This window comes from Lygodium microphyllum, chromosome 19 (genome assembly GCF_053477565.2).
Source record: "Lygodium microphyllum isolate KBCC chromosome 19, Lygodium_microphyllum_v1.1.10, whole genome shotgun sequence".
NCBI classification, from domain to species: Eukaryota; Viridiplantae; Streptophyta; class Polypodiopsida; order Schizaeales; family Lygodiaceae; genus Lygodium; species Lygodium microphyllum.
Genome location: NC_141153.1, coordinates 131,042,716 through 131,052,030, shown reverse-complemented (window position 1 = coordinate 131,052,030; position 9,315 = coordinate 131,042,716).

Genomic DNA, 9,315 nt, shown 5'->3' with positions numbered 1-9,315 from the left:
GAGTTTTAATTATAGAAGGTAAAAACTTAGATATGGTACTTGGATTCCTTTACATTTTGATGTTGATTGTATTCTATTAAAACTGGAGATATAAATAATTGGACAAGAAGCAAATAAGGTTGATGTAACTTCTAACTTGAGTCTAAATGATATAAGAAACACCTTTGAGTTTCTAGACTATACAACTCCTAGGTGTAAGTTCAAGATCAATGGTACTATAATTGGAAGAAGAGTTGAATGCTCTTTGCCTTGTATGAGGCATTTTCCTCCTAGCATTTTGAGTTTTGAATTTATTCTTCCTCAAAAACATTGTTGGCAAAGATATTATTCAATAGACACTCGTACATTACAGAGAAATACTTGGTATAAACTTTAAAATTTAATATGATTCTACAAAGAAAAACACATTCATGTGAGCAAGATTTAAAAATTTCATTATATTTGGGCTATAAATTTAAAGTACAAATGTACAAAGACAATGTAACTGTAGTACAAATATACAAAGGAATAAATACAACACTAGTATTTAGCTTTCTTATCTTCAGATTCTCCTTCTTTTGAACTTTTCTTTTTCTTTGGTACGGTTTCTTCTTCGTCACTTTCATTCATCATTACTAGTTTCCTTATAATAGGTTATCTATTTCATACTAGAAAAATTTAACTTTCATGAGCACCCTCTTCTCTTAAGGCTTCAAAGGAGATGGATTGAAGTTCAAAGAAGAAAGCTTGGGTATACCTTTCTTTTTGTAGGCAACAAAAGTCTTTTTGGTGGTTGACTTGGCCATGCCTTCACCCTTTCTTGTAACATTCACCTATCTCTTGGCTTTGCCCTTGGAAGTTTTAAGTGGAAAGGGAAGTCAGGGTCCACCGGTATTATTGCCTTGTCTAAATTTATCCCAAAACATCTCTCTCTTATCCACGACATGTATGACTCAGGGTAATCTTTACATTGAAACAAAGCACACAACAACTGAATTGTGTGACTATATGTTATAGAAAATCCTAGTGTAAGAAACATACCTTCACGAATGTGATTGTACCATATCTTGAATCGGTGATTTTCATCCCAAATAATTAATGTATTATTGTTGAGATCCTCCCAACCAGTGCCATGAAGCTCATTTTTCAAACTCATCATTCTTAGTTGCCTAAATTGGCCCCACTCATGTAAGTTGAGATCTATCAACACCTCCATCATCGTGTTAAAACAACCAAGCCGCATAATAAACACGAGAAAAGGAGTACTAGTAGTCCTATAAGCATATCTATCAAAGGCATATTTGAACATATCAACCTGTGCACCCATGGTCCTAATCACCTCATTGGATACCAATCTACATAAAGGCACAAGTCGAGGCTTTGATTTCCTCTTGATAATAAATGTATCAACTACATTTTGTAAAAATTCAATTCTTTTCCAAGTAGTCTTTCATGATACTGTGTGTTGGCAATGACGTTTCTGGTGTCATGATCACAATCATTTGGTTAGTTACAACCTCTATCTCAGCATTATGGGATGGGTCTATAGGCTATTGGTAAGCGTTGGTACCAACACTACACAACACTAGTGGCAAACCTAGCTATTGATGTGCAATGGACTCCACATGCACAATAAGATTCTCTAAAACCATGCAAGACTCAAGCGGATTTCAATCCCTTAAACTTGGAAGTAGCCTCCTCCTTCATCATGCATCGAATAGTCTTGGACCACAACCCATGATCCTGTGGGGGAGGTGCGGTCTTCTTTGGCACACATTTACATGGACCCCTAGCAATCTTGAAAATTCCATGCATTGAATTTAACTATGAGAACTCAATACTAGTACTCTTTCTTTTCATGAGCAAAAAAAAATATGATATTTCTTTTCATTGATATTGCTTATGTGACAAAAGGGACACTTATATAGATATTAGCTCAAGTTAGCATCTACCTCCCTAATACATCCCAATATTGATGACCTAGCACCACACCGTATATTTCTACACCATAATAACCACCACTATCATGACATAATAATACAAGGGCATGGAATCTTTAAATGCCACTATCACAAGAATCTGTAGAGGGCATGCTAAAAAATATAGCAACACAAACAAGATTATACATCTAATACAACATCAAGTATATTCCTGCTCACATCTCTATTATGCGAAAAAGTTTGTCTTGCTTGCTTACCAAACTAACATGCTTCACACACTTTGTGAAATTTTGCAACTCTAAAAGCAAGTAATCTTGTAGTCAATCCTTTGGATTACATTAATTTATGCCTTGTATATTTGCATGTCCAATATGTTTGTGCTATATTTCAATATTTGCAATCACTCATTTGCTTTAGCACACATAGAAACATGAAGGTTGTAGTACTATGAGCTCAAAGTATGATTAATTACATATATGCATTCAAGGCAATTTTCATATGCCAAGAAAACTTTACGATAGATAGTGCCAAATATACATTGCTATCAATTTAGATAATACATACAAATCAAAATATGTCATTCTCTTTTTCAAACATAACATGAGCCAATCAAGTTTCCATATGATTATGTTCAATAGTGTTAAGCTATGAATAAAGTAGTGTTATGAGAAATGGTACTTTTTGGAGCATGAAAAATTTAGCATTTAGGATGTAGCCCATTTTATATGTGAAGTTGGAAGAGTTCATAAGACTAACCTCCCTTTGTGCTCATGACATTCTTTAGGAGCTATTTGAGTACTAGTGTGTATGTGTGTGTATGCATATGCATGTATGCACATGTATAGTGTGTATGTGAGGGAGGGAGAAACTACTTGATATTGGAAATAGTATCAACACCTAGAACTAAATTTATATTTATAATTATATTTACATAATATTATCACAATATAATAATTTTCTTCTTCAGTTTATAGCCTCAATCACTCCTAAGTCAAGCACACTTACCTTAAAATTATGCCACTATAGTCTACCTAGTAGCATTGAGCATTGGCTATGAAATTTTTTCATTTCAGATTATCTGTAGGGTCTCCAAGGTATAAAGAGCCATGATATACCCAAGAATATGATTTGTAAGGACTTAAAATTTGCAAATCCATACACAAGTTAAAGTTGTAAAGATAGAAAAGTGAAAGAGAGAGATTGCAAAAAGGAAGAGACAAAAGGCAAAAGCAAGAGAGATCTTATGGACTAATCTCCAATTGACAACTTGTGTGAGCTCCAACAAGTTCTCATGGAGTACCCTCATTTTTAGAGGGTACTCCATTGACTCTCTAAACCAACAACTTGCAAAAGTTAAAGTGAGTCAACCACGCATATTGTAACCTCTACTCCATAAAATTGTGTAGGTAGAATCTATCTAAGCATAGCCTAGCTCTAAGACAATATAAACCCTCCCTCCTTCCCCCCCTATAATGCACTTGTACTAAATCATTCAAATGATATGGCACAAAAAGGTAACACAATATGCAAGAGCAAGGTATACTCTTGTCTTATTCAATGAAAGAAATAGTACAACATAGGCACATCTTAGGACTACATCCTCGTGATCCTACACATATGAGGATGTTGAAGAGATCAATGTTATGCAACCTGAGGATGTTGATGATGATTATATGCGTGCAGCTTCTTCTAGTGCTTCACAGATGACAGAGATACACTCTATGTATGCACAGTATTGGCTCTTGAACTCAGGTGCCCTTTCATGTGACACCTTGCCGAGAGTGGTTTCATTCATACCATATTGTTTCGGATTTTGTGCACTTGGGTGATGACAATTCTCTTGATATTGTGGGCATTGGTGATGTTAGGCTGCAGTTTTCTTCTGGCAACAGTTTTGTTATGCAGGATGTATGTCATGTACCTACTTTGACACGCAGTCTCATGTCAGCTGGATAGCTTGATGACGTAGGATATCATGTATGTTTTGGAGACTCTGCATGGAAGATCACTTGTGGTAGACTTGTGATTGCGAGAGGTACCAAGGCTGGCAGCCTCTATCCCTTGATTGTATCAGCTTCTTCCCTTGATCATGTTTTGTCTGTGGGTTCTATCCCACATGTATCTCTTTGGCATGCCCGTTTGGGCCATATGTCTTTGAAGGGAATGAAAATGCTTTCTAGTTTGCAGTAGTTACCGCCCCTTGATTATGCATGTTTTGATTCATGTGAGCATTGTCTTTATGGCAGGCAGACTAGGTCTACGCATAAGAAGTTTGGTAGGCCACGCATGAGTGAGCCTTGGCATTGGTACATTCGGATGTCTGTGGGCCCATGCCTTGTCAGTCTATGGGTGGTGCCAAGTATTTTGTTACTTTCATAGATGATTTTTCACAAAAATTTTGGGCTTATCCCATTAAGCTAAAATCCAATGTCTTGGCTGTGTTTCAGAGATGGCTTGCATTGGTTGAAAACCAATATGGGTATAGGCTAAAATTCCTAAGGACAAATAATGGGGGTGAGTATGTCTCACATACTTTTGAGCAACTATGTGATGAGAGGGGTATTAAGCGTCAGTTGACTGCCCCCTACACCCCCCCAGAATGGTTTGGCTAAGCGGATGAATCGAACCATCCAGGAGCATGTACGCAATATGCTTAGCCATGCAGGCCTACCACAGAGATTTTGAGCTGATGCAGTTAGTACAGCTGTGCATGTCATAAACAAATCACCTTCTAGTGGTTTGGATTTCCAAGTTGCAGAGCTCCCGTTTGGCCATGTATGCATTCCATGATTGGATTGATGAGTTACATAGAAGAGATGCTGATTGGCAAAGGGAGCCCCCAAAAGGCATAACCTTTGGGACTTTTAAAGTCCATTCTCACTTGACCTTGGGTCTGGGCCTCCCATCCGACCTATCTCCCACTTCTGGCATTCGAATCAAGGTCCAAAAAATCTTGGGCGTCCGACTCGAATTCCCCCACTGTCAGGCATCTCCCTCAGTCTCGCTTGACATGCCAAAAAAATATGAAAATTCACCAATTGTCATCCAGTGGGTCTTTTAAGCACTGTTTGGGCATTGCCGCTTAAAATCGTACTGATTGCCACCGCCGCCTTTGACGAAGTCTATTTTTTCCCCTGAAATTTAGAATTTTTGGCTATTTTTAGGCACTTCTTGGTGTCAAAAATCATTTGTCATTGGCAACCACGGGATAGGGCGACTTAGCCCGTTGAATCCCACAAAAAATAGGTATGCACATAAACACAGCCTCAAAGAGCATCAAGCTGATAAAAATTAGAGACAACAAAACACATCACAGCTCTCACCCTACCCCCTCACAAAACCAAGGCATGAAATCCACAAGAAGTAGGCCTAGCATAATCTAATAAGAGGCCAGAGCAAGTCACTAACCAACTGTTCCAACACCGCCAAGCGAAAAAGAACAAGCAAAGAGGTCATCCTAAGTGGTGGCCTGAACTACCTACTTAACTATGGACAACTCAACTAGGAGCTCCCACTAGGTGAGGACTCCTATAGCCTGACCAATAAATATTATCTTTTAGCACATTGCTCTTTTAACCTCTGATTTTCCATACTCGTGTGTGTAAAAAGGAGGGAGCTGAGCGAAGTGGCCCAAGGAGAACAAGGCATCGGCCTCAGGTCCTGTCTCAGTACCCAAGAACCTACCAAGCCCTCGCAAGGCGACACTTAATCCTTTTCTAATGCTCACTTTTATTTTCACTCCAACCTTCTTTTATTTATATTTTTCCAGCTAGGTGCCACCCCTAAGAAGACAAGGCATCGACCCCTCGGGTCTTGTCTCGTCCCCAGGAACCTACTAGGCCTTTGCAAGGCGATAAAAAACTGCTCATGGATTTTCCTTTCTTTCCTTTTCTATTTTTATAGAGGGGTTAGAACCCCTTTTTACACACCTCCGTATATTCCTATATTTCCTTTCAGATGTGTAGGGCTTTTCTTCTTTGTAGCATCATTTTGTCTAGCAGCCTTTTCTAATTGCCTCACACTAATAGGACTTCCTAGATCAGCCGCCTAGTAGGTCAGCAAGACAGGGTCACTAGAACTCCCCTCTAAAACAGGTCTTTCAGTGCCTGACAATGCCTTTGCAAGAGGCAATGACTATTCAGACCTCCCCCACACATACAGAACCTAAACCTAGGACTTCATGCCTCGATTGCCGGTCCCCAATAAACAAAAGAAAATAACCTTCACATGCATATATATCATTAATTGCTTAAGGGAAAAGACTCAGAAAGGAGATGAAACCACACAAGAAGCTTCGCCGCACCAAAGGCTCCCTCCAGTGACTTTGTCAACCTATATGATGCAAGTACTATAACAATAAACCATTAAACGCACCTGCACCAAATAGACATCAAGGTCCTCTTGGCCTAAAGAAATAGCACATTTATACTGCAAGCTAACTAGCCCTCTTGGCCTAAAGAAATCAAACAAACCACCTCATATAGATCCCTCCTTGGAAGAAGGAAAATATACGAAAATACGCTCCATTCCAAGGGAAAAAATAGGTCTCTTAGCCCTAAACTAAATGCATCAAGTTGTGACCCATACCTCCTGCATATATAGCAAGAGGCGTACGCATAACATGTCATCGGATCAACCTATGGGTCCAAGATAATAGTGGTAGATGGGTCTCGGCCACTCTTCGCATTACCCATATCAACCATCGCTTGCCATATAACGTGTGGTCTGATAACATTCCCCACAAGTGACCAGGTTTTGTCTCATGATCAATAGCAGCATCCAGACTAGGACCATAGTTGAAGAAGAGGTCCTCTTCATAAGCAAAATTGGCTAATGAATCTGCAAACTGATTCCAATAACGTGGAATTAGTTGAAGAGAGATGCTCTCAAATTCATCAAGTAGGGTTATAGTAGTTCGATGATACATACAAAGGATAGAATTCTAGACTGTATATGTCCCATTTAGTTGATTTAAAATCAGCTGGGAATCCCCTTTTACTAACAACCGCCGAATACCACCTTTCTTGGCAATATTTAGTCCCATAATCAAGGCTTTATACTATGCTATATTGTTAGTGAATCCTACCCCGACATAAATAGCTAATTTCATTATGACTCTATGTCAGGGATCTCGGATGACTACTCCAACACTCCCTTTTCTATTAGGCCCCCTAGGCACTCCATCAAAGTATAACGTGTACGTCTACAATGGGTTTACACAGCCAACCATCATGAACTCCTCTATTCGTAATTATGATAGTCAAAATTCAACATATTTAGAGGGTGGACTGACGGCTCCATCCCACCTTCTTCGTTAAACTCAACAATGATGCTTGTCAAAATTTGTAAACAGTGATGGCAGAAAACTTTGATTTCCCACACAAAGGTCCTGTCTTCTTTCTCAATCACTTTGTATCCTTTGCTCCACCAGATAAGCTTCCCCTGATGATATCTTTGCTCGAGATATGGGTGCTCCAAATAAGAGATTAACCGCCCTAGAGACCAATTTAAGCTCTCCTACAGGTCTCAAATCAGCCCCAGCATGGACGTGCAATGTATTTAGTGTGTTAGCATATTCAAAAATAATAAGGTTTAATCTTATTAAGATTAACCTTATTCTTAAATTCCACTCCCTGTAGATCAGCTAGTAAAGTCGTGGACTTATTTTTCCCTAACCTAACTATCTTGTAAGGGCCATCCCATCTAGGTTCCAACTTTCCTGGAAATAGCTCCATGCGCACATCATAGTATAGAACTAATTGCCCTTTCTTAAAGGTATTTTTCTTCGCTTTTAGATCATGCAACCGCTTCATCCAATGCTTAGCCACTTCTTGGTGCAGTAGACTCTGTAATTTAAGTTCATCCAAGTGGACTATGGTCGTACAACGCTTGAATAGAGCATCTTCATCACCCAAAGAATGATTGATTGTGAATCTTATGGTCAGCAACTCAATTTCTAAGGGCCAGTGGCTTGTTTAAATGTCGTATTATACGCCCATACTGCCACATATAATTTTATATCCCAGTCCCATTTTTTTTCGGAGACTATCTTGGATAGGATACCCACAAGCTGCTTATTGGTACTTTCAACTTGTCCATTTGCTTGCGAATTATAGGGAGTCGTCTTATTATGCTAAATTTTCTATGCTTCAGTCAGGCTTTTAATCACCTTGTTCAAAAAATGGGTTCCACGGTCCGATACTATTTCCTTTGGTGGACCGAAATGACAGATGATCTGTTCAAGTAGGAAAGTGGCAATCTCTTTTGCATTGTCCTGCCTCGTCGCCTGTGCTTCTAACCACTTTGTAAAGTAATCAGTAGATACTATAATGGATCTCTTTTGACTAGTAGAGGATGGGGTAATAGGACCCACAAAATCGATGCCCCACTTCTCAAATGGAAGGGTAGCCATAATAGGCATAAGTGGATGCTTCCTATTCTCTTTATTTTCATGTCTTTGACATGTATCACATCTCTTGACATAGTCAAATGAATCCTGGAAGATGGACGGCCACCAATATTCAGCTCTTAAAGCCTTCTAAGCCTTAACTACCCAACAAAGTGCCCTCCACAAGCAAAGTCATGGCACTCTTCCAATATAAATGGAACCTCGTCAGGCATCACATATCGGTGATAGATATCATCAACACCTTACCGATATAGTGTTCTGGCAATCAAGGAAATTTTCAATGCCTGCTATTTGATTTTCCTCTTCTCCGATGTTGATAAAGTAGCTCCGGTCTCTCTCGTAGAAAGATAGTGCGTTATAGCAGCATACCAGGAGGGAATAGATGTCGTATCAATCTTAAACAATGTTTCCATGTCACTTCCTTCATCCATGACCTCTTTTGGCTCTCCGAAATCCACGAGGCATTCTATAATGCCCTGAATCTTCAGCAGCTTGCTCTTAGTCTCATAATCAAACTCCTATAAAGTGATTAACCACTTTGCTAAATGATCAGGCGGCTGTAACTTATTCAGCAACAACAATCGAAGCCCTTCCGCCTTCGTATAAAAAATCACTTCTCATAAAGAATGTAACGCCTAAACTTTTTGGTCGCAAATACCATCGCAAGGCACAACTTCTCCATATAGGTGTAGTTAATTTCCGATATGCCCAACTTTCGATTAGCAAAAGCTATTGGATGGTACCATTTTTCCTCCCAAATTTGGGATAAGCAGCAAACTGATACTATACATGGTGGCTGTTGAAAATATATCGAACATTTCGCCCCTTTTAGGTACTTTTAGTATAGGTGCTTTGGCAAGCTCTTGCTTCACATCGTCAAAAGATACTTTGCAAGCATCACTCCATGCAAACTGACAGTTAAAGGATAATAGGTTCGTCAATGGCAACATTCTTTTTGCCAAGGCATTGATAAACCTCCGATAATAC